The following is a 27,761-nucleotide window of genomic DNA, read 5'->3' as shown; positions in this document are numbered from 1 at the left end:
ACGACGATGATACCCCCTCCCGCTTCTCCAACGACAGTTCGGCCGGATCAGACGGAAGAGCCTCCGGCCCCTTCTGAGGAGGAATTACCGCAACGACCGCTAGAAGTGGTTCCCATTCAACAAACCCCGAGCGCCCCGACGCCACAAGACCAGCCTTTGCGTCCCAGAGACACGACGCCGAGAGGGGCAAGCCCGCGCGGCCCACCACCCATCAGGCCTTCGCCGCTGCGGCCCCTTCCGCTTCGACCGCAACTAACTCCTTCGCAGCAACCGATACGTTTGCCACTTGAGCAGCCCGTAATACCACCTCCGAACCAACCGGTGGGGCCTACACCACTACGACCCCACCAACCCGTCCCTCAGCGGCCGGTCATTACTCAGCCGCACCGGCCACCTCCACCTCAACCGCTACTGCCAGCACCTCCTGTATTGCCACCACCAGCCCGACCGAGATTGCAGCCGCCTGTCCGACCACGACTGCAGCCACCGGCCCAGCCGAGAGCACCACCGCCAGCCCAGCCGAGAGCACCACCGCCAGCCCAGCCGAGGCCGCCACCCCCGGCTCAACCGGTGATGCCGCCGCCAGCGCAACCAGCACCGCTACCACAACCGGGTCCCCCCATACCTCAAGTGCCATTGATGCTTCCGACGGACTTCTACCCAGCACCGGCTCCGAGGCAAGACCTCCCGATGGGTTGGGTGAAACTGGAAGCTACTTTTGATGGGGATCCCTCCAAACTGGGATTTTTCCTAGTGCAAGTCGTGCAATTCTTCAACCGGTGGGGACACCTCTTCGGCAGCGAGGCCAGTCAAATTGAACATCTCGGCTCCCGCTTACAAGGCAAAGCAGCGGACTGGTATGTAGGACTATACAATATCGGGGCCCCGGAACTTAATACTCTCCAGGGGTTGGTGGATGCTATTCGAGCGCAATATGAAGACCCCTTAGAGGAAACCAGGGCCCGAACAGAATTGCAAGCCATTAAACAGGGCAGCATGTCGGCGAGAGACTATATCACGAAATTCCGACAATTGGCCGCCAAATGCCCTAGGTGTGAGGAGTCCACCAAAATCATTCTGTTCAAGCAAGGACTAAACCCGAGACTTTTGGACAGAGCCCTCATGCAGGACAATCCCCCTACGTTGTTAGGTTGGATCCAACTTGCATGCGAAGTTGAGAATCGCATTTTGGAAGTCCGTTTGGTTGAACAACAACAACAAACGGGACAAAGAAGACCCTTGACTTTACAGAAGGGAGGACGGGGAGCTGGGTACGCCACCCGTGGAGCGAGAGATGCTAGATGGCAACAAGGGCTGTGTTTGCAATGCGGACAAGCCGGTCACTTTGCAGCACAATGCCCCTACCGGCCTGTGCAAAGACCTCCGCTTCAACTACGGCGCCCAACCCTTGCTCCATTTCCTACTCTCCAACGCCCGATTCCCGCGCCACGCGCGAACAGAGGCCGCGGCGCTTCCCAAAGGCCCGCCTCAGAGAGAGGACTGGAAGCGGAAGAAGTTATGGAATACGACCCCGCTTCCCCAAACGCAGAAGTCAATCCAGAAAGCCCCCAGTCGGGAAACGAGATGGATCTGTCGTAAAAGGGCCCAAACGACAGATCCGCCCCAAGCCCGTCCCTGCACGGAACCGGCCGCCTGGGTCCATCTTATTCATGCCAGTAACTCTAATCAACCCAGAGAGAAAAATGCACATCCGAGTGCAAGCCCTTATCGACTCGGGCTGTTCGAGAGACATCATCGCCCCAGCTCTAGTCAATGGACTAGTCTTACCAACTCGGGAATTACAAAATCCAGTAATCTTTGAACAAATGGATGGCACCAATATGAACCCTGTCACCACTGAGACCATCCCAGTGATCACAGGCATGGGACAACATTGGGAAAAGAGGTCTTTTGTCATCAGCTCCACTGCCAAATACCCGTTAATTCTAGGCAGCAAGTGGCTATGTGATCACAATCCCTACATAGACTGGGCACAAGGATGTATCACCTTCAGTCATGCCAACTGCAAAAATCACCGTTGGAACCAAAACTGGGGCAATGATCCAACTCATACTGAAAAGGCCCTTCTTACTCAAGAAGAAATCAACCAAATACCCGAACCGTATTGGCCTTTTCTAAACGCTTTTTCCGAGGAGGAAGCTGATACTCTACCCCCGCACCGACGAACGGACTGTGCAGTGGAAATTTTACCCGGAGCCTCACTGCCCAAAGGACGACTCTATCCCATGAGTCTCCATGAACGAGAAGAGCTCCGAAAATTCATCGACACCAACCTCCAACGAGGGTTCATCCGCCCAGCCAACAGCCCCCACGCCGCTCCGGTCCTCTTCGTGAAAAAGAAGGATGGGGGACTACGACTGTGCACGGACTTTCGAGGACTTAATGCAGTGTCCACCAACAACGCCTATCCTATACCACTCATCCGAGACCTTCTCAACGTCGTGGCCCAAGGTAAGATCTTTACAAAATTAGACTTAAAAGATGCTTACTTCCACGTCCGTATCAAGGCAGGGGATGAGTGGAAAACCGCATTTAATACGCCCCTCGGACAATATGAATACCTAGTTATGCCTTTTGGATTGACGGGAGCCCCGTCTGTATTTATGTCCATGATAAACGAAGTTCTGCACGAATTTCTGTACAAAGGGGTGGTGGTGTACCTTGATGATGTCTTAATTTATTCAGACACAGAGGAAGAACATATTCAAATGGTACAAAAGGTCCTGGCCACCTTGATGAATAATAAACTGCCCATCAAGTTGTCCAAATGTGAATTCCATAAAACCGAACTCACTTACCTTGGGTATTGCATCTCCCAGGAGGGTTTAAAAATGGATCCAACCAAAATACAAGCGATTAAAGAATGGCAAACACCCACCACCCGTAAAGAACTACAATCCTTCCTGGGTTTTGCCAACTTCTATAGAGACTTTATAGCAAATTTCGCCCAAATCACGCTCCCCTTAACAGAATTGTTGAAAACAAAAGATAAAGGGGACCAAGCTAAAAAACCCTCCTCCAAACTACAATGGACCTCCGATTGCCAAACTGCTTTCGAATGCCTGAAAAAGCAATTTGTAACGGAACCCATCCTCTCCCACCCCAACGAACAGTCCCCTTTCGTAGTGCAAGTCGACGCCAGCGATACGGCAATAGGGGGAGTTTTACTGCAGAAGGGGGAGGATGGAAAGTTGCGGCCTTGTGCGTTCTTGTCTAGAAAGTTTTCGGAGGCGGAAAGGAATTGGAATGTGTGGGAGAAGGAGGCTTTTGCAGTAAAAGCAGCCCTTACTAATTGGAGACATTGGCTGGAGGGGGCGCGATACCCCTTCGAGGTTTGGACAGATCATAAAAATCTGGAGGCCCTCCGAAGCCCACGCAGACTGAATGCCAAGCAATTGCGATGGGCGGAATTCTTTTCCAAATTCAACTTCACTCTAAATTATCTCCCGGGCAAGACTAACTTTTTGGCGGACGCCCTATCGCGCATGCCCCAACACAGGAGCAAACGGGAGGAGACTGTCGACACGGTCTTCTCGCCTACGCAACTTGGGGGCGTGGTGACTACTCGCAGTCGAGCCAAACAGCCCCTCCCGGCCAACCAGGAGTGGAAATCGAAACTTAAAACTGAGGTGGAAAAGGAGGGGGATAAGGCTCCGCGAAACAAACTGGTCCAATCCCCACAGGGGGATTGGCTAGCTGGGAGCAAGTTTTATGTCCCAGACAGCCTCCGGCTGGAGGTTTTGCAGCGCTGTCATGATGCTCCCACTGCTGGTCATTATGGGTATCTGAAAACATTGCATCTAATCCAAAGGCAGTTCTGGTGGCCGGGCATGCGCAAAGACATTTCCCAATATGTTAGTTCCTGCCCCGTTTGCCTCAGCGCCAAAACCAGAAAAGGAAAACCTCCGGGTCTCCTGCAACCATTGGAAACACCCAACAGACCTTGGGAAATAATATCTATGGACTTTATCACTGATCTACCTATTTCAAAAGGACATAATTGCATTTTAGTCGTGGTAGATCTGTTCTCCAAACAAGCTCATTTTATTCCCTGTACTGCTATACCCACCGCTCGAAAACTAGCAGATTTATTTTTAAAACACATCGTAAAATTACATTCTTTTCCGTCCAAGGTGATTTCGGATCGCGGCGGACAGTTCGTTGCCAACTTCTGGCGGGAGCTTTTGAGAATGTTGAATATTGAGCAAGGCATCAGCTCAAGCCACCACCCACAAACCGACGGACAATCCGAAAAAACAAACCAGATACTAGAACAGTTTCTTCGTTGCTACATTAATTTCCAACAAGATAATTGGGTAGACCTTCTCCCTCTGGCCGAATTCTCATATAACAACAGTGTACACGCTTCAACTGGAGAGGCCCCTTTCAAAATTGTCTATGGAGCTCACTTCAATCCCTTCCCGTTGGACGCTCCCCCTCTCCATTCCTCTAATCTGCCCGATGTATCTTCGTGGTGGGGGGAGGCGGCGCAACAATGGACTCTTATTAAGAAACATCTTGAAAAAGCCAAACTGGATTACAAAAAATACGCAGATCGCCATCGTGTGGCCGAATGGGATTTACAACCTGGAGATCATGTGTATATTTCCACAAAGAACCTAAAACTAGCGCAGACAAGCCGCAAACTCGCTCTGAAATTCCTGGGGCCTTTCCCTGTGCGCAAAATAATAAATAAAGTAACTGTTGCTGTAACTTTGCCCAAGAACTTACGCCACGTACACGATACGTTCCATGTCAGTCTTTTGAAAAGGGCTCCTACCGATGACAAGTGGCACATCAAAGCTCCACCCATTCCAACTTTGATTGACGACCAAATACATTATGAGGTGCAACAAATTTTGGACTCTAAACTCAAACGAAATCAGCTTTTTTACCTCATTAGATGGAAGGACTTTGATTCTGGATACGATGAGTGGGTAAACTCTGTACATGTTCATGCTCCTAGATTAACCAAAGCTTTCCATACTCGCTACCCATATAAACCAGGGGGGGATCTGTTTTAAGGGGGGCAGAATGTCAGGTCCAGTGTATATCTAAACTGTACTGACTTCATTTTCTAATGCTTCTAGTGTTTAAGTGCTTTCTTCCCAGGTGCACCAGTTCCCAGGCAGCATTCCCACCGGAGGCGACTGTTTTGTCTAACACCGTTCCACCAAGCATTGGCCTTGAAGGAGAGCAGCTTCCCAGGACTGAGAGATGTTGTTTTGAGAACTGTGGGGGGAGGCAAATCCAGATGGGTATTGTTACTTTGTACCTCATGCTTTGCCCGTCATTGGTAACAATGACTGTGTACCATCCTGAGTCTCCTATTCAGGACAGTGGACTATAATGGACCTTTTCTGCAGTAAAGTTTCCTTGTTCAATCAATGGACTCCTGTTTGCTTTTGAAAGGGAACCTGTAGGAAGAGCCTTATCTAGCCACAAGCTGACAGTGCCTGGGAATGGTGAGAGGATAAAAGGGAGGTCCACCCACAAGTGGGGAAGGGAGGAAGGAGGTTGAGAGGAGAGTGTAGGAGCAGGAGGGTTGGTCCTGGAGTGGAGGTCAGTCTACTCAGGGTTGTAGAGGGACCTCTGGGGAGTACATAGGGCCCAAACACCCTGCTTCTGAGACTTTCAGGAGACAGTATCCCCGCAGCTAAGAGGGGCTAGTGGGCCAACAGTGGTGGAGTAGACCCAAAGGCCAAGAAGCAGAAGTCAGGCAGGTGGTGGGTGAGTGCCACCATGGCAGAAAGAGATGTGTGAGGGGTGGGACACGCCTGAGCCTGAAAGAGTACAAGCAGATATGACCCTTATGCCTCTATGGTCTGTTATTTACCCCTCAGATATGAGAAGCTGAATTCATATGCCATCACTGGTTTAGCTAGCATTGTTTACCTATTCCCAGTAGGATTAAAGGATTTGTGAGTGTGAATATTGAAGGGAGAGGGTTAGGGTTAGGGTTAGGGTTAGGGAAGGTTTAATGCTACCTCCTGCCTGCCGTTTCAAGCACTGATTACAGCCACTCAAACCTCTAGCAGGCCTCCTGAAGAATAGCTTGCCCCTCTGTTGAGACTCACCGGTCTCTGGGTTCTTTTCCAACCTGGGGGACTCTGCACACACTTGGTCAGTCACTCACAGACACAAGGCTTATATATAAAGATGTTTATTTATTCAGAAGAGTGTATGCAGGTAGCAGGAACCACTCTATTAAGGCACAAGCAAAGGCATTAAAACAATAAAAGCTTGGCTATTCTAACTATAGCTAACTGACTAAAACATAAGCTGGCTAACTAGCATTTCTCTGAAGAAAGCTTGAGGCTCATACTCACAACCATAGTCCATAAACTATACCAGGCAGGTCGGGTCATCAGGCCTGGCATAGAGCAAAGTCTCTCACATGCTGCTGGAAAGGTTAGCATGGAGTCCAACGAAGTCTCTAGTGAGTGTGTAGCATGGTTGCTTGTTTCTTCCTCAGTTAGGTAGTTTCTTCCCCATGTCTGGAAGGTTTAAAGCTACCTCCTGCCTGCTGTTTCAAGCGCTGATTACAGCCACTCAAACCCCTAGCAGGCCTCCTGAAGAATAGCTCACCCCTCTGTTGAGACTCACCGGTCTCCGGGTTCTTTTCCAACCTGGGGGACTCTGCACACACTTAGTCAGTCACTCACAGACACAAGGCTTATATATAAAGATGTTTATTAATTCAGACAAGTGTGTGCAGGTAGCAGGAACCACTCTATTAAGGCACAAGCAATGGCAATAAAACAATAAAAGCTTGGCTATTCTAACTATAGCTAACTGACTAAAACATAAGCTGGCTAACTAGCATTTCTCTGAAGAAAGCTTGAGGCTCATACTCACAAACATAGTCCAGAACTATACCAGGCAGGTCTGGTCATCAGGCCTGGTATAGAGCAAAGTCTCTCACATGCTGCTGGAAAGGTTAGCATGGAGTCCAACGAGGTCTCAAGTGAGTGTGTTGTTCCTCAGTTAGTTACTGAGAGCTGACAGGAGCCATCTTTTCTATGATTGGTAGGCAATCATAGGTACACTTGCAATCAGCGTTACTAGCCTGAGAACTGAGAAGAGTACTTGTAAAGCTGAGACTCCCTTGTCTCTCAAGGCCCTTTCCCTAGGCAACAGCTCACAGGTGCAATTAATTAGTGGAGCTGCACATTCCACTCCCAGGGTGTTAAGCCAGAACTGGGCCTGTGGAAACTTAGAAGCCTGAACCAATGTAGGCGATGAGGTTAAAGGGGCTCTGCTAGACAAATATGTATCAATGTGTATCTTTGTTCCCAAATTTTCTTTGCTTTTCTTCTATGTCACTCATTCAATTACATGGGGATGGGAACTAAAGGAGTACTTTGAAGTTTCTATATATGCGTGAGGTTAAATTTGTCCCATTCTTGGTGACCCTGGCATGCTGATGAAAGGGACAGAGTGTATTTGCCTCCCTGAGCTATTCCCAAATTGCAGCATTGTACTATACAACTCTAATGGAGCTTTTGAGAACTGATCCAACCCACATTTGCATTACTCCACCATTTCATCTATATAGCCCAGCCAATGGTTTTCTTTATGTGTTAAGTAACAGTGGGTGTAATAGAATTCAGGAAGTAGCTCTTTTAGAAATAGATATTTTTAATGTGATCCAGAGACTTGTGATTCTATTTGATTCTGTCTTACAACACAGATAGCGACATCATTGATGTTAACAATTTGCTTGTTTGGTGTAGCGATTAAGAGCGTGGGACTCTAATCTGGAGAACCAGGTTTGATTCCCCACTAGACACGGGCACGATCCAAAAAATAATCCCGATTTAGCTGATTGTGATTCCGTGGCGGCGCCGAACCCAGGTACCCGAACCTCGCCGATCAAGTCCCGTTTCCTATACAGAATCAGGAATCGGGAATCGGGCAGGCCGACGCGGGAGGGCGCCCCACCACCAACATTCCCCCAGACCAGAGTGACCAGGCACTAGAGTGTGTAATACTGTGTGAGCCCTCAGCCAAGGAGGTGCCCACTGAGCTTGGCCCCAGAGTTAGACGGCAGCCCTGGAAGCAGAGAGAGAGAATAGGAATAGAGCCCAACCCCAGCTGCAACATTCCCCCCCCAGACCTGAGCCCTCAGCCGAGGTGCCCACCGAGCTTGGCCCCAGAGCTAGGTGGCAGCCCTGGAACCAGAGGAGATAGCTCCCTATTCCCTAATTCCCTATCCGCTGAAGCCCAAAGCTAAAGCTCCCCCCCTCTCTCTTGCGCTTTCTCTCTCCAAAAGCGGCAAGCGAGAGCTCGCCTCTGTCCCACTCCACCCGCAAGCGGAAAGTGAAACTTTGTTGCGCAGCACGTGGCTATTTATAAAGCCTGGGTCTGCTACGCAGGAGGGCTGTGTTTGGCCGTAAGAGCTGCCTCTCAGGCTTTGCAGGGATGAGATTCGAGTGCCCATGGCTACAGAAGAACACCCCCTTCCCCCGCCCTCTTCTCGCAAATGGACGAGACGGGCGTGCGCTTTTCTGGCTGCTTCGTGGTTGGAAGGAAGCCCTGCTGATCAAGGAAAGCTGGGCTTCCACTCGCATTTCCAGGGCGACAGAAGGAGGGCAAACAGCTCCAGCATTCCCCAGGCTCCGTTTCCACGGGGCTCTGTTCCCCCGGGAACAGATGGCTGGTGCAAGACTGTCTGCAGACTGCAATCCCGAACGTAAACCGATTGATCCGATCGAGACCCGATAGAGCGCCCCACCCGACCGCTGAACCGGAAGCCATGGATGGAACCGATCAGCCCGGTCCCGATGGCGCAAATGCCAAAATCGGGGCAATTTTCAGACCGTAATTCCGATCGTGCCCATGTCTATTCCCCACTCCTCCACTTGAAGCCAGCTGGGTGACCATGGGTCAGTCACAGCTTCTAGGAGCTCTCTCAGCCCCACCCACCTCACAGGGTGTTTGCTGTTGTTGGGATAATAATGACATACTTTGTAAACCGCTCTGATTGGGTGTTAAGTCATTCTGAAGGGTGGTATATAAATCGAATGTTGTTGTTGTTGTTATTAACAAGAGGCCAATATATTAATTTTAACAACCAAGACTTCTTTAGCCATTGCTCAAGGTTTGGTAGAGTACCCGTCCCATGGGTCATTTAGAATATTAGCAAAGCTGATGGTTTAAAAGGTGGCCACTGGGTGGGGCAAAAGCGCACCTTTATATAGAGAAGTTTGCAGTATTGAACAAAACAAGAATTGACTGGAATGTTAACGGAATCTTGTAAATGCTTGTGTAACTTTTTTGTCTAAAGAAGTATTGTTAACTTAGAGCATTAGAAATGCCTGTTGACTCTTAGACTGAAAATTTCTATTAAAATCTTCTTTGTGTGGGTACAGTACTCTGATGTAAACATAGATTTTTTTTGTTCTTTAGAAATGCATTTTATCTGCAATTTTTCTCTATTATTTCATAGTGGAGTTTGTATATTGTGGAGTTTCTCTTATATCATCCATTATACAATCTAACAAAATGTGCACAAACCCTTCCTCATTTACCATACTTTGTACATTTTGAAACAACTTCTTGGTGTCTGATCTAAATGGAAAGAAATGCTATGTTTATTTATTTTTTTTTTAATTTTTATTGGAATTAGAAATATTTTGTCATTTATAACAATCAAATTACTTTAATATTCCAGTTCTAACCCCCTCCCTTTCCCCCCCCCGTTTGTTGACTTCCAACAGTTTTCCAACCCTTTGTCTATTCTTCCCCTACTCATTTCAACTTATTTTGTCAATTAAACATATACTTTCACACTCTTCTAAGCTAGTCTATTATAACACAGTACTAAGTCAATTTCCCTTCACTTATCAACTAACTAATACATTCCTGGCATGTTATTCAATAGTAATAATACTGGTAATATTCTCAATATCCTGTACTCTAACTTATTCATTCTAATGTCATCAATATGGGACAAACAATTTATCCCTCCCTATACATAACTTGAGTACTCATAAGTGATGAATACATTTATAAGTCAACCAATTTAACTTATACTCTATATGTTACTCTTTACTTCCTCTTATATCTCTTATTTTTATAACAAAGTCAATCAATTTGACTCGTATTCTACACATTTCTAAATATACCTATAAACACAATATACGTTCGACATAAGTCAATCAATTTGACCCATGTTCTGCACATTTCTAAATATCGCTATAACCAAAAATACCTTCAGCATAAGTCAATCAATTTAACCTATATTCTATATGCTACTTCTCATTCCCCCCCTTCTTGTATTCATGAATTTTAATTCTGTTAATTTTCAATTACACCCCTATCTGCCAGCAACATAATTAATTAATTAATTTCTATTCTTATATATCACATAATAACTATTACTTAATACTGTATAGAATAATCAAATAGAATAATTGCTTAGTAATTCTTCTTTAACTCTCCTCCCCCCCGGTATAGTCACTTCTCTCTTCTTTTGTTTTTCTTCAATAATTTTCAAACTGCCACAGTTCTCCTCCCACCTCCCATTTTTTCACCAAATATTGTTTCAGCTTCTCCCAATCTGTGTTAAACTGTCCTGGATCAAGGTCTCTTAGTTTTCTTGTCAGTTTATCCATCTCCGCCATGTACAGCAATTTGTGAATCCAGTCCTCGATAGTTGGCACTTCTTGTACTTTCCACTTTTGCGCATACAAAAGTCTAGCCGCTGCTGTCATGTAAAAAAGCAATGTCCTATGTTGTGCTGGAATATCTTCCATTCCCAAGTTCAGTAGCAGGAGTTCTGGGTTCTTATTAACTTGAAACTGTAAAATCTCACTTATTACTCTTATTATTTCCCCCCAGTACTGCCTGACTACCTCACAAGTCCACCACAAATGGTACAAAGATCCTTCATGCTTTTTACACTTCCAGCATTTATTAGACGTGTTCACATTCCCTAGCGCAATTTTCTTTGGTGTCAGGTACCAACGATAGATCATTTTATAGACATTCTCTTTAATGTTAGTGCATGTCGTAATCTTCAAAGTATTTTTCCACAAATATTCCCACGCCTCCATTGTTATTTATTTATTAAAATTTATAGCCCACTTCACCATTTGCACCTTAACTACCTCTTCTTCAGTATACCATTTTAACAACACTTTATAGACCTTTGAAATCTCCTTTTTGTCTTCTTGTAAAATTACTTCCTCCAAGTCCGAGTTCTCCATTCTTATCCCTCCCTTGGCACAATCCGATTTATAAAGGTCTCTGAGCTGTCTATATTGAAACCAGTCATAGTTTGGAGACAACTCTTCTTGCGTCTTTATTCTTAATTTAGAAAATTCTATTCGTGTTATCTCCTTATACGTTAAACACTGTTGTTCATTATCAACAGTTCTCGGATCTATCGCTTCATAAGGAACCACCCAGGAGGGAATTCCTTCTTGTAGGTAATCTCTGTACTTTTTCCATATTGTGAAGAGGCTTCTCCGAATGTAATGGTGTAAAAACATAGAGTCCGCTTTTACTTTATCATACCATAAGTATGCATGCCATCCAAATATTTTTTTGTATCCCTCTAAGGCCAGCAATTTGCGATTTTTAAGCATCATCCAGTCCTTCAGCCAAACCAAGCAGATTGCCTCATAGTGAAGTCTTAGGTTGGGCAGTTGCATTCCGCCTCTCTCTTTCGCGTCCTGTAACACTTTCATTTTCACTCGAGGCTTTTTGCCTGCCCAAACAAAGTCCAATATCTTTCTCTGCCATTTCTCAAACTGCTTGGAATCCCGAATAACTGGTATTGTCTGTAACAAAAACATCACTCTTGGCAGCACATTCATCTTGACTGCTGCAATTCTTCCCAACCATGACAAATTCAATCTATTCCATTTAATCAAGTCTCGCTCTATTTGAGTCCACAATTTCTCATAATTGTTCTTGAATAGATCTATATTCTTTGCAGTCAGTTCAATTCCCAAATATTTCACCTTATTTGTTACTTCACAGTCTGTTATTTCCATAAGTTGCTGTTGTTTTTGTTTAGTCATATTTTTACACAGTATCTTTGACTTCTTTTTGTTTACAAAAAAACCTGCCAAATCTCCAAATTCTGTGATTTTTTCTATTACCCTTGGCATGTTTTCAATTGGATCTTCCACAATTAACATTATATCGTCTGCAAATGCTCTGACCTTATAGGAAAAGTCTTTTATCTTTATTCCACGGATTGCATTATCTTCTTGGATCTGTATCATCAAAATTTCCAAAACCATTATAAACAACAGTGGAGAAAACGGGCAACCTTGTCTTGTACCTTTGCCTATAGTCAATTTCTTGGTCACCTCGTCATTCACCACAATTGCTGCACTCTGGTCTCTGTAGATTTCTTTTACTGCTCTGATAAATCTTTCTCCCAACTGTAGCTGTTCCATAGTGGCGAACATAAAATCCCAGTTCAAATTGTCAAATGCTTTTTCAGCGTCCACAAAGAAGAACCCAACCTCCTTATCACAACGCCTATCATAATATTCAATAGCATTTATAACTGTCCTTAAATTGTCTCTGATTTGTCTATTCGGTAAAAAACCAGCTTGTTCTTCCCCAATAACTTCGGATAGCCATCCCTTTACTCTTTCCGCTAAGATCTTCACAAAGATCTTATAGTCATTGTTAAGTAAGGAAATAGGTCTGTAATTTTTGACGTTAGTCAAGTCCTATCCTTCTTTAGGGATCAATGATATATTAGCTTCACTCCAAGTATCTGGAATTCTTTGGTCTCTCATAACACCATTGATCACTTCTTTTAGGAATGACACCAGTTCATTGACCATTACCTTATAAAATTTAGCTGTGAGTCCATCAGGCCCTGGCGCCTTACCCAGATTTGTTGACTGTATTGCCTTCCTTATCTCTTCCTCTGTCACTTCACTATTCAATTTATTTCTCCAATCTTCCGAGATCACTGGGAACCTCATTTTCCCCAGATATGTCGCTATTGAATCTTTATTCACCTCTTTTTTATTATACAATTTAGCGTAAAATTTGTAGAAAGCTCTACTAATGGCAGTCTGTTCCAGATACACTTTATTATCCTCACATATTTTATTTATTGTCTTCTTCTCCTTTCTCTTCTTCAATTGCCATGCCAAATATTTCCCAGGTTTATTTGCTCCTTCAAACGACTTTTGATTCATTCTCTTCAGATTCCATTCCAGTTCTTTATTATTCATTGCTGTCAACTGTTCTTGTAAAATTTTAATGTCTTGGTAAACTTTCTTCTTCCCTGGTCTTTTCTTTAGTAGTATTTCTTTGGCTTTTATTTTCTCTGTAATCTCCTGTCTCTTCTCCTCTTGTTTTTTCCTGGCTCTTCCGTTTAAGTCCATTAGTATGCCTCTACTTACTGCCTTATAGGTATCCCATACCTTGTTGGTTGGTACTTCTCGATTCATGTTGTATTGTATGAAGAACTTAGTTTCCCTTCTCAACATCTCCAAGTTTTCTCCCTCTTGCAACAAGTCCTCATTTATTCTCCATCCTTTCCTCTTAGTTCTTTTCCCAAACTTCCACATAATTGGATTGTGATCTGAGCCTACCATAGGCATTATTTCCACCTCTTTAGTCCATAACACTAAGTCCTTCGAGGCCCAGATCATGTCGATTCGTGATAAAGTAGAGTGTCTTGCGGAGAAAAATGTGAATTGTCTGCCCTTGGGATTCTGTATTCTCCATACATCTTCCAAAGTTTCCTGCTGCATTAATGCAAAAAAAGTTTTTGGTAGTAGTCCTCTTTTCTTTTGTGCAGTTGCTGATTTCTTGTCCTGCTCCAAATTTGTAACTCCATTGAAGTCTCCTGCAAGAATTATCTGGTCGTAAGAAAGTTCATCTAATTGCTTCCTCAAATCCTCAAAGAAGCTTTCTTTTGCTCCATTAGGTGCATAGATTCCAATCACCAGCATTTTCTTTAAATTCCATGTACATTCCACCGCTAAAAATCTGGCTTCTGGGTCCTTAAACACTAACTTTGGCTGCAGCTCCTCTCTAATATACAAGACCACTCCCCTTTTTTTCTTTTTTGTGGCCGCTGCAAAATGAGTGCCCAATTTGCTCAGTTTTAGATATTTTACATCCTGTTTTCTAATATGAGTCTCTTGTAAACAAACAATATCACATTTCTGTTTTAATAGCCAGTGAAAAGTACTTTTTCTCTTATTGGGTGAATTAAGTCCATTTACATTCCAAGATATAACCTTACATTCCATATTCATAGCCTTGTTGCTGGTAAGTCCTTTTCATTGTCCCTCATAAACTTTTCCATTTCAGATTCAGATCTGATGCGCTTTTTCACTCCTCCAAACTCAAATGCCAGTCCTTCCGGTAATTCCCATCTATACCTTATTTTCATGTCCTTCAAAATTTGGACTAAGGCTTTATATTTTTTCCGATCAAGCAACACCGATCTAGGTAACTCCTTCATAATAATCACCGTCTTGCCATCAACCTCCAATGGGTCTTGGAATTGCTTGCTCACAATCATTTCTTTCATATTTCTGGTTGTAAATTGCACAATCACGTCTCTCTTCCTCTGGGTCGCAAGTCTTGAGTTTATACGATACACCACATCTAGGATAGCCACGATTTCTTCTTCTTCCTTCCCCAGGTATCCAGCTAACACTTCAGCAACTTGCTCTTGAGCTGTCTTTCCCTCCATCTCCGGCAAACCGCGAAACCTTAGCTGCTTTTCCATATACTTGCTCTCCGCAATAGCCATTCTGCCCCTCATCGTCCTCATATCTGTCTGTTGCGTGTCTGAGAGATTCTCCATTGCCTTCTCCACCACGTTAACTTTTTGCTGTGTTGCTTCCATTCCCTTTTTCATTTCTGCCAATTCACTTTTAACTGTCTCTTTAACTTCTTTGATCTCTTTCACCAGCTCCTGCTGGACCTTTAACATTTCTGAAAATCTTTTGTCTAAATTTTCCATAGCCATCTGCCACTCTTTTTTCGACATCGTGGGGCTTGACTTGCCTCGCTCCCACGAATCTGCTCGTTTCCTTAACTCCGTGGCGCTTGGCTAAGGGTCCCTTTAATTTAATTTAATTCAAATGTCCCGGTTTCAAAAGGAAAAAAAAAGCACTTACAAAATCCAAAATGCCGGGCATCTTTTCTCTATGGTTTTTCTATATTTTTGTAATCCAATATGGCATACTTCCTCTTCTGCTGAAGCCCGTGCCCTTCCCTCTTCAAAGATGGCGATTGCCCTCTTCCTGTCTGCCTTAGGGCCGTCTCTCTCCAGCAGCTCTATCACAATTACGTACTTCCTGTTTCCCGTCTCCTCACAGCAGCTCTCGCGATGGTAGAAGCTTTCTCACAGTCTATTATCTCCTCACAACCACAGGTATGAACAACAATCCTCCAATTTCTCTAATTACTTCTTTTAGCTTAGTCCTTTTACTAATCTGTTTCTTGCCGAGTCTTCCTCTACTTTTATTCAAACTGTTGCAGTTTAAAAGTCCCCTTTAATGCTTCTTTACTTTAAGTAATTCATCCCGTTTCAAGAGATAGTGATCTTTACCTTTTCAAACGTCTTTCTGGGTTGTAATCACTGCTTCAAACTCAGGTTCTCTTTCACCTTCTTTCCTCCTGTTGATGCTTGGGCATGTAGATCTTATGCCAGCCGTCACTGGCCCCAGAACTGCCGCAGAGATATAGGCCGACCTGTCTTAGGGTGGGACCTCAAGGGACGGGGGAGAGTCCGTTGCGCAGAACCCCCCCTCGCCCGAGATCAATGTGCCCTGAGGTACTTGAGCGTTCAAAGCCTGTTCTCCGCCTGAGAACAGGGGACCGCGGGCTTGTTTGCCCCCGCCAGTCACTAAAAACGGCAGCCCGGTCAGCTCTGCTCCCAGAGCTGTGTTAGACCTCCATGGATCCCAAACAGGAAGTCCATTATGTTTATTTTTTTTTAATAAAAATGGGGTCCATTTTTGTTTCAGAAAATGATTGCTTTGGAGTCTCTGAAAGTTTTTCCATGGGTGTATTTGCAATATCTAATAGTTACTTGATTACAGAGATCAAGACACATTCAGATAATTGGCCATGTAGCCCATTACAAGAAAACCAAAAAGGAAACTTATGGCATGCTCACAGGTTTATTATCACATAGACTTTCACTTTAATTTGATTATCACATAGACTTTTCACTTTAATTTGATTCACTTTTGCACTTCAGTTCATAGGAAAAAAGGGAAAATATATAGATAGACACATTCGTTTTTGATTGATTCATTGCTATTTAAATAGCGATGGTATGGTGCTGAGTACTGGAAAAAAAGATTTCATCATGCATCATAGCCGTTGCTAAATTTATAAGTGTGCCTTTACCAGGGCGTTGGCTACATGAACGACCCTTGCAATCCCACCATAATTTTTTTCAAAACAGAATGGGAGGGTTGGAGACTCTTTGTAAACAAGCTTTTGTAAACCAGTTGATGCTTCTCTGTATAGTTTATCTCTTGCATACTGGCTGTTTGGATGCCATTTTTTTTGTTTAATCCCCTCTCAGTCTTGTTTCGTTAGTTCTTTATTATTTCAGTGTGTGATTAGCTGTGTTGCCTGAGAGTGTCCTTGAAATCTTTTGATTTTTAATTGTGCCCCCCCCTCCCCAAGTTGCTGTAGTCCTTTGAGAATTGTGATTTGGGATTTGCCTGTCTTGTTTAATTCAGAGTTGAACCACATTATACGAATTTCACGTGAATGACACGAAAACGCACTTACACATGTCCTAATGTTTTTTTCCACTTCACGCGTCAGGACTGCTGGCCCACCGTTGAACTCATGTACAGCTTTGCACGGGTATCCTACGAGTTCCTCCAAGACGCGGGAATGATATCCCATCATGTATCTCCATATCGTGCATTCCAGGATCCACTCTCTGTCCCCTCATACTTTTTATGTACAGCTATGTTTTTCTTAATTGCACACCAGATGGTGCACCTAAAGTTTTTGTGTTTCTCATTGTGTGTGCGGGTAAATTAATATTTCCCCCCCGAAGCCTAAGCACACCTCTGGATTTTGGCAGGAATCATCATCGTGTGTTTAACATCACTTATGCCATGAACTTGTGAAACTGCCTAAAGCATTATTCTTTCCTCAAAAGCAAAGGATTTGCCAGTCTGACGATGGTGTGGTGCTGAGTACTGGAAAAAAAGATTTCATCATGCATCATAGCCGTTGCTAAATTTATAAGTGTGCCTTTACCAGGGTGTTGGCTACATGAACGACCCTTGCAATCCCACCATAATTTTTTTCAAAACAGAATGGGAGGGTTGGAGACTCTTTGTAAACAAGCTTTTGTAAACCAGTTGATGCTTCTCTGTATAGTTTATCTCTTGCATACTGGCTGTTTGGATGCCATTTTTTTTGTTTAATCCCCTCTCAGTCTTGTTTCGTTAGTTCTTTATTATTTCAGTGTGTGATTAGCTGTGTTGCCTGAGAGTGTCCTTGAAATCTTTTGATTTTTAATTGTGCCCCCCCTCCCCAAGTTGCTGTAGTCCTTTGAGAATTGTGATTTGGGATTTGCCTGTCTTGTTTAATTCAGAGTTGAACCACATTATACGAATTTCACGTGAATGACACGAAAACGCACTTACACATGTCCTAATGTTTTTTTCCACTTCACGCGTCAGGACTGCTGGCCCACCATTGAACTCATGTACAGCTTTGCACGGGTATCCTACGAGTTCCTCCAAGACGCGGGAATGATATCCCATCATGTATCTCCATATCGTGCATTCCAGGATCCACTCTCTGTCCCCTCATACTTTTTATGTACAGCTATGTTTTTCTTAATTGCACACCAGATGGTGCACCTAAAGTTTTTGTGTTTCTCATTGTGTGTGCGGGTAAATTAATATTTCCCCCCCGAAGCCTAAGCACACCTCTGGATTTTGGCAGGAATCATCATCGTGTGTTTAACATCACTTATGCCATGAACTTGTGAAACTGCCTAAAGCATTATTCTTTCCTCAAAAGCAAAGGATTTGCCAGTCTGACGATGGTGTGGTGCTGAGTACTGGAAAAAAAGATTTCATCATGCATCATAGCCATTGCTAAATTTATAAGTGTGCCTTTACCAGGGCGTTGACTACATCAATGACCCTTGCAATCCCACCGTATTTTTTTTCAAAACAGAATGAAATTGCCCAAAGACCTTTATATTCCAGTGTTTTCTTACACCGCTCTATCCAATGAAGGGCCGATAACTTGTAGATAGGGATTAATAATTAACCTATTCGTACAGTCAAATCACATGTAGACTTGAGTGCCATCTACCCGCTGATCAGAGAGCATGAAGGAGTGAGCAGCAGATAGGAAGTGGAAGACTCAGGAAAAAGGACCACTCTCTATTGCTGACTTACTGGTTGTGCCCGAGTACACGTGCCGTCGCGACCACACTTAACGGTGAGTTTATGAATCCGTGCATGCACCAGGACACATGAACATCGAGAAAATGATGGACATGGGCAATTAAGGTAAGTCAGGCCTACTGACACTCGCTCGGTCACGTGAAATTCATATTGTGTGGTTCAACTCATAGTCTGTGTTGTATGTTTGGATGTCCCAAGTGTAACAGCCACAACACTCTAATTTTACTTTTTTATTTTATCACACACAGTCCAGTAATAAAATTACATACATTTTGTATACACATTACAATATCTTATCTGTGTACAAACACAGTACATCTTGAGTGTTAGGGAATCTTCTGGCTCTCCTAGGAGGAATGTGCAGCATGATGGGAGGTAGATCTGACAGAGGGTAAGAGAGAGAAAGGAGTGATTTTGAAAAAGCGGCAGCTAACAGTGGTAACAATCTACTTGGTACTGGAAGTCCTCCCTGTAATCTACCATTTTTTAAGCCAAGTTATTACAGTGCTAATTCCTCAAGCTGCTTTATGTGTTACTGTTTCCTATTGATTCTCCCATAGACTTTAATGTTAAATATTGTCACATTTCATTGCCCCCTTTATTCTATCTGTTTAATATTTGGCAGTGTAAATGTCCTAGAGGAGTACTGCAACCCCCCTTTTTGTCTAGTTCACATAGATAACCAGGAAGGTAATGTATCCAAATTGGTGGCAGTGGGGGCGCGCGCGGGGGGGGGGTCCTTCCGTTAAAACCAATGGGAAGTACTAATGAAATAGAATTATGAAAATGAAACAATAATAATAAAATAAACATTAATGAAACAAAGCTATAAAAACCTGGCCTCTAGGAATAATGGGCCAATTGTAAAGGGCCAATGTGCTTCTGTTGCCTATGGAGGGGGAAGCACTTACAATTATTTTAATTTCCTTTTCAATCAGAAAGTGTATGATCATCATTTTCACTAAATTGAGAATATTGTTCCAATATTTATTAAAATGGATTTTTGTCCTGATGTGATTTTCTGTAACTGTAACAATATATCTGATATTTAACAAAAACAATGGCCACGGTCCCTGTGGCCTCAAACTGGGACCCTGGCCCCTTTGCTTAGGATGGGTTTCACTGGTTCCTCCTTGGCCCTGCAAAGGGGTTTCTTTCCATTTGTTCCATCTTTTCTTCTATAGATTATGGCAGCCCTAAACATAGACTAGTTGTTTGCCATAAGGTCAGTGTTCAAATATTTGGCTTTTCATAAACTCTTAATTGGGTGAAACTACGAAGTTTCCCCATGATTCACATTTCCAAAATGCAGAGCCCCTCCTCCATTCCATGAGGGAAAATTCCTGTGGTCCTGCTGCCCACACACGGCTCCCCCCGCCCCCGCCGGTAAGTAAAGATCCCATTCCTTTGGTGGGTGCTGAGGATTGCTCCCAGAGTCCACCTCCTGCTACTGCTTATCTGGATAGCAGAGGGAGGTGGAGAAAAATGGGCCTGGGAGCTCTGGAACATGCTCCTGTGTGTTCCAGAGCACTTACTTATTATACCAGGAATGATGTCATGCCCAGCACGTCAAGAAAGTATTCTAGATCGGGTGTACACTTTGCATGAGGTAGGAGACCTGGAACCTTACTGGTAAGTACTTCAGCTTCTTGGTTGGTTCTTTCCTGTGCCAACCCCTTGGTCCCTTCCTTTATTCCCTGGTCTCCACATCTGCAAGAAACAGAAAAAAAATTAAACGACAGAAGAAGTTAGAGTTCTGACTATGCTTTCATAGTTGGAGATGAAACAGATCAAAGTGCATAAATTGTAACACTATATGGGGAAAAGGGTAATTTTCTAGAGAAGCATTACCAAATTTGATTTCCAGCCAGAAGTTTGAGATTGAAGCAAGACAAAGGGCCAATAGTTGTTTGCTGCTTGTCACAGAAACTAAGGAGCTGAGTTTGCTCCACATCAGTCATGACAGAAAACTAAAAGGTATTTATCTCTCTCCAGTGGGGGAAAGGAAAGGAAATAAACCCTCACATAAACACCAATAAAGGTTTTGCCTGACAGCAAGTGATCTATCTGCTTCCTAACAGTTCTAGCATCCAATTTTCCCGATGCTGAGGCAATTCCTGTCTCTATCAACTTCCTGGGCCTCATGTGCCTAGAAACGACATACAAATCAGCAAGCATCACAACAAGGAAAACACAAATCCTTAAAAGGAATTAGAAAATTACAATAATGTAAGACAAACTTTTTATCTAATTCTTAATAGCCAGGGAACAGCACAATTATCAGGAGCACTGCTGGACAGGATGGACAGTCTTCCATTGTTCCTTGTGTTTGAGACTATATATACATTGTGTGTTGACAGAGGAAAATATATGGGAAGTATTGTGTAGGGGGGCTAACAATGAAAACCCAGTTCCTTAAACGTCAAGGTTCTTTATTAACTGTAACTGTAGGACAAGTAACTTGGCTTGGAAGAAAAGATATAAGAATACTTAAAACTAAAGTCTAGTTCTTGTATGCTAGGCTGGACAAAAACAAGAGGGGAAAAAACTCGAACCTGATAAACAAGTCAGGAACCAACAGGGTTGAGCAGCCAAGAAAATATAAAATATTAAAGAAATATAATTATTTATTGCACATAAACCATTAAAAACCATAGAACAAAGTTAAAAACCTTGAGCCCTAATAAGATCAGTTACACAGTCATGAAATTGTTAGCAAATATACAAGAACCAAGTTACAAAACTGATTGCACATATACAGAGACCAAAAGTGTTTCGGGACGCTGGACCTTCCTCAATGGTCTAATTTGTTAATACACACACATTAAAAGTATAACTCATAAATATGTTATAATAATATATATAATATTTTGGATGGCATTCTGGAATTGATTTACACCAATATGTTTATTTTCTATTATCTATTATTTCTATTTTAATTTTGCCTCCCAGGCCTGCTCCTTGCACCTTTTCCTTCCCACCAGCCATGTGAGTGGTAATGTGGGCGATAGCTGGGAGCAAGGAATCCTCCTCCATCACCAGGGGACTGGGAGCCCTACACTGAGGTCTACTGGGATACCCTCTTAAAGAGGCAGTACACTGCAGAAAGGACATCCATTCTGCAGTAAAGAATACCAAGAAAATTAACTGAAATAGGGTTGCTAGGTCCCCTTACCCTGCCAGCAGGAGGGAGGCACCTGGTAATCACTGGGATGGAGCTCCTGACAGCAATGTGATGATGTAACCTCTGTTTGGGGTTAAAATCATCAAGAAGTAACATCGTCATGCCCCACTAGGAGCGCGCCCACCACACACTTGCCCGGGTTGCCTGCTGGTAGAGAACAATTGCCAGGCAGCTTGCAACCTCCCTCTGACTGCCATCGATTGGCAGGCAATGGTACAAACCACTGGGAGATTGCCTCCCACTGACGGGCAGCTGGAAACCCTAAATCTGCAGTCAGTTTTGGTGATTTTCACATCCTGAAGCAACTGTATGGAAGCAACTTTGCATAAGACTCTTTGCATAATGCTCTTTCAAGAGCATTTTGAATGTCAATTATGTGACCCATGTTTATCATGAGAGTCCTTCTGATGCAATCCAGGTATTGGCCTACTTCTGAGATTGAAGAATTCAGACGAAGCTCCCAGATGCATGATATCGTTTTGTGGAAAAGTGGCCCTATGTGGATAGCTTTTCTCTGGTACTTCTGGAAAGTTTATTCAAATGTTATGTACCCTGCATGCATCAAACAGAGTTCTTTATCAAGGGCAATTGTATTTTTTTATTATTATTATTTTAACTTGAGAACTATACTACATCAGTTCTTTGACCAAAGTCCTATATTGACAGACAGCATTGGTTTAGTTATTATGAAGTAAGAATAATTTCTGAGGTTGTCAAACGGTAATGCAAAGGTGCTTCCATGAAAACAATAGGGAACAGAAACCCTGCTGCATCTATGGGCCTCTCTTACAATCAATGCCAATAACTTTCTTTACAATATTATATCTGTGTTCAAATATTTAACGAGCTGCTTTCAAAAAGTAAACCAAGTATTAATTCAGAGCTTAAAGTAAGCATAATAAAATATTCATAAGCACTAACATTAAAATAGCTGAATGTAAAATGAGTAAAAACTAAAATAAAGTTCAAGGTTTCATATAAAAAAGCACTGTAACTCAATAACCCTGCTAAGCTTCACCACTTTTAGTTTTTGCAACATAATCTAATTTGCAAATTACTTCAGTGAGATGTAAATTTAACTGTTTCTGTACTCAGTAATTATGGAGATGATTCACAAATCACTTATACCAGAACTCTGTGCTTTAAAAATGGATTATTTCTTTTTTAAACGATGGAACTTGGATAGACTATGGGTGAGTAATCTAGCTACACAAATTTCACTCCATGTATACCTGAGTTTTCAATTTATATCACACACAAATGCATACATATGCATGTATACAGAACCTATGTAGATGGCCAAATGAAAGCTCTGCAGCAAAAGAAAAATGGAACATCAGTATTTTTCTTCTAGAGCATGATTCAGTGTTCCAACTTTTACTCTGTCTAGATAATTATGCAGAGATATTTAAGAACTTAAACTTATTCAATGGGATTTAATTTACTTTTTTCCTCTTAGTATCAGATGTAATATCATCAAAATGAGATTTAGTTTTAAAAAGTCTCAATACTGTGTTCTAAATTCTATACAATGTTAATGAAAAGACTGAAACCTTTTCTTTCTCTCTGGTAAACCAGAAACCTGCTTAAAGTCACATTCAACCTTATGCATCTTTTTACTTAGAGATTCCAGCATTATTTGGGACATCTAGACAGATGTGCTTCTTTAAGGGGGAAGAGAAATAGAGACACTGCATAGGTTTCACACATGGAAAGGGCCACATCAATATTGACAAACAATACACTATTTCAGTGTTCTAAACACTTTTTCCAAAGAATTAACTCTGCCCAGTGGAAATGTAACCCAAGACTGGAAATAAATTCAAATATTTGGAGTCCCTTGCTCTATTCATTTTGCTTTTTGACTTCAATGATGAGATCTGCTCTTATTGTCCATTTTGGCCAACAACTTTAATCAACACATAGCACATTAACACCTACCTTCCTCTTTCCCCTCGACAGGGTGATGAAGCCTCCAGCTCCTGGAACTATAAAAAAAGACGTCTTAGAGAATGAGGTTAAACACGTCTGCCTGGGGAAGAATTTTTTTCATTTAAAGTAATTCAGCTTTCCCAGCCGTAGCAAAGCTGCTTAGGCTGGGAACCGGCTTTGCAGCCCTGCCCGGAGAAAGCTGACAGGCTCCCTTCCTGGGCATCCAGGGCTTTGTCAGGGGGCAGAGCCAAGAGCCATTTGTAGACGGCTCCGCTTCCCCAGCATCAGTTTCCTTGTGTGCTCAGCCCACCCACCTCACCCTGTTTTAGTGCAGGATCAGCAGGCTGCTGTGTCAGAGCCAGGTAGGAATTTTTTCCCTCTTTGCCCTGATTGGCTTTGGGAGAAGGGGTTTTTCGCCTACCTTGCACTAATGGCAGTGTTCTGAGGTATTGTTTGGGTGGTGCTGTTTGATCTGTCATTGGCAGGAGAGTTTTGGCTATAGGGTGTGGGCCGGTGAGCACCCAGTGGCACTTCCCCATGGGTGGGAAACAGGGTCTGCCATCAGTGTGGTATGCTTGTGGTGGCTACCATTGCACAGGCAGATGCCTGCTGGGGATCCCCAAGTACAAGGCCTTCCTTCATGCTAGATGGCTGGAGCATTAGATGGGGGGATCCCTTGCCTGGCTGGCTGGGTTGCAGCCATTCAAGGGATAGCCTACACCCGGGGCTTTGGGGCTCACCCAGGCAGGTCAAGGCGGAGGTCCGGAGTTGATCCCATGGCTTGACCTGTACCACTTAGTTGGCCCTTGCCTTGTTTATGTTAATGGTCATTTTAATAAACACCCCTTTAATACCAAGCCTGTGTCTGTCTCTTCATTCTGACTGGGGTTGCAAAGCTGTTGCCACCTGCTCTGCTTTGTGAATAGGTTTGTTGACAGCAAAGAATAATTGTGAAATGTGATTGTATTTGTAGAGACATTTGTTTTAGATTGTTTGATTGTTTTTGTAAGCTGCTTTGGGTCTGCACTGAATTGGAGAAAAGCAGGTTAATATTCCCTAAATAAATTCATTTATTTAAAACATTTCTTTGCTGCTTCCCCCCCCCCCATTAGAGTCTCCAAAGTGGCAAACATCAAACATTAAAACATTTCAATTAAAAAAAAACACATTTTAAATAATGTATATATACACTGATTCAATAAAACGTAAAACATACATAATACCAGAACTAGGAAGGAAGCCAATAACAGTTATTGGGGGCATGCCAAACAGAACAAAAAAAAGTATTTACCTGCTGCTGGAATATAACATGAGAGGGAGACAGATGAATCTCCATGGTGAGGGAATTCCAAAATTTTATCAAGAAGACTTTTTTCAGGTTTCCTGCCATCTAGCTTAACATGGCAGGGGCACCTGCAGCAGAAGACAGGTAGGATCATATGGGAGAAGGCAGTCCTTACAGTATATGTGGCTTTAAAGGTCAATATCAGTATCTTGAAAAAACTGGAAGCCAGTTTCTTAAAAACTGGGAGCCAGTATCTTGAAAAACTGGGAGCCAGAACAGATAGAACAAGGCTGGAGTGATATTGTCCCAACAATCCACTCCAGTAAGCATTCTGGCCACAGCATTCTGTACCAACTGTAGCTTCCAAGCAGTCTTTAAGGGCAGCCCCACATACAGCACATTGCATAATCTAATCTAGATATTACCAGAACATGTACCATTGCGGCAAGATCTCCACCCCACTCCCCTGGAAGGGCCATAGCTGGCTCATCTGCCACAGCAGGTGAAAGGCACCCTTGTCAACTGCTGTATCCTGTTAATACAACAGGAGGCCTGGGTCTGGGAGCACCCACAAGCTATGAACCTGCTCCTTTACAGGGAGTACAACCCCATCCAGAACAGGAGATAACCCATTTCCTGAGTCAGAACTGTCCCCCCAAAAGACCTAATTTTGTTGGGATTAAGTTTATTTGCTAGCCCTTTTCAATCCCAAAACTGCCTCCAGGCACCTTTTCATAGCTTCCACAGCCTTCCTGGTATATGTTGGAAGCACAAGATAGAGCTGAGTGTCATCTGCATGTTGATGGCAACTCAGCCCAAATCTCCAGATTATCTCTTTTAGCAGCTTTACATAGATGTTGAAAAGCATGGGAGACAAGACAGAAACTTGTGGGAACCCATAGACTAGAGGCCAAAGAGCAGAGCAGCAATCCACCAGCACCACACTCTGAAACCTCCCTTCAAAAGAGGACCGGAATCACCTCAGAACAGTGCCTTTCAGTCCTAATAATGAGATGTGGTCCATAAGAATATCATGATTAATTGTCTCAAGGGAGAATTAACAGGGGAGCACTCTTCCTGTCATCCACCAGGTTGGCAAAGGCCATTCCAGTCCCATTTCTAGGCCTGGAAACAGATTGGAACGGATCCAAACAATCCACATAATTCAGGAATCCCTGAAAGGCAGTCAGTAAATAGCAATAAGGAATAGTTACTGGCTCAGTTCAAGTACCCGACAGGCAGTGTTTCTAATTCCCCCTCCCCACCACTTCAATCCCATTAACTTTAGATCCTAGACTATTAATCATTAGGAGAATCTTGTTTGCAGAAGGATTGCTGTACTTTGCTACCAAAGCTAATAGTATTTTTTTGTCCTCTAGTTTTCAAAATAGAAAATGTTAACATAGTACTGTATTAAATTCTGATGTCAAATATAGACAGCTTTGGAAAAGGAATCTATTCATGTATATCTATTTTTTCAAATGAGAAAAATGACATTGACATGGGTGTAGTTAGAAAGGGGCCTCAAATGAACATTCAGCCCTCAAGCAACATCTTGAAAAGGATCTGTCTAGCTGCTTATCACAAACAAAAATGAAGTACTCAAATAGTGTTTCACATAAATGTCACTTAAATCACCTGAGTAAAGTCAATCTAAAAATTTTCTTAAGTATTTTCAAGATCCTCCATTTTCCATGGTGAGTGATGAAATCTTATGCCACACACAGCCACTTAGGGCTCATTCCTACCCTCTGCTGAACACCAGCAGCAAAAGATAAACATCATTTGCTGGACTTCCAGTCATTGTACAAGGGAAGAGTGTGCCCCCTTTAATTGATGCTGAGAATTAGTTCCATATACTCTGCTGGTGGCAGCAGGCATACTAATTACTCTGATTCTCGGGTAAATGGCAACATGATATGAAATTGTCAGAACATATTGGAAGGGGCTTTTCCATTATAAGTATCTGCCTGTGTTCTCATGACGGCTAGAGGAGCAGCCATATATCTAATACTAAGTGGACAACCACCCGGGGAAATAGAAAATTATTACTATGTATTAAGGCAAAAAGCTCAAAGGTTTATGCAATAGGTGTGCTCAACAATTGTCATAAATGTTGTGCATTCATATATTCAATTCATTCATAGGTACATCAATACAAAATTCAACAGTCAAAATCAAACAAGGGACTGTATGCCCTATTCCAAATCCTTTAAGGAACAGGGAAGGTGCTCCAGGTCCAAAGGGAGAAGAAGGCAAGTAAATACAATGGAAGTAATTGTAACAGTTCTTATTCCTTTCTTGTAAGTACCTTCTAAGATGTTACACTGAGGATCCAACACGAAGATAGCCCTATGGCTCAGGCTGGCTGAATGGTAGATTTCGTCATAAAGACTTCCTCAGGGGCTTTTCAGGATCTCTATATCATATACATAAAACAATAAATCATCCTGTTCACAATCATCATTACTTCAATAAACCATATTCTTAAAACTTGCTTATCCTGGCTCAGTGCTTGCATTTCTTGAAACCCAGAGAATGACATGGATTCCTTCAATCACACGTGTCTCTCAAAGTTGTTAACAGCTTATATAACAAACTCTCCCTGCTCTACTGCAAAGTCAATTTAAAGGTACAGGAACTACTTCATAACCAAAGAGCAAAAAGTCTAACCCAGAAAACATTGATAAGAAATTTCATTATTCAGTCCATGAGGTGTCAGACTATTGAGTGAAAAAATCCATCGCGCTTCTCTTCTTAGTAGTTCTCTAGAGATATATTGAGAAGGGGCTTGCCGTGCTACAAATAAGATAATCACTTTAATGTCCGTTGCTGTATGGTGTAGCTCCAGGAAATGTTCAGTTAATGGTGCTTCTAGCGCTCTATTTTTGATTCTGGAAATATGTTCCAGATCCCTGACCTTAAGGGGTCT

This window comes from Eublepharis macularius, chromosome 7 (genome assembly GCF_028583425.1).
Source record: "Eublepharis macularius isolate TG4126 chromosome 7, MPM_Emac_v1.0, whole genome shotgun sequence".
NCBI classification, from domain to species: Eukaryota; Metazoa; Chordata; class Lepidosauria; order Squamata; family Eublepharidae; genus Eublepharis; species Eublepharis macularius.
This window is presented reverse-complemented; position numbering follows the sequence as displayed.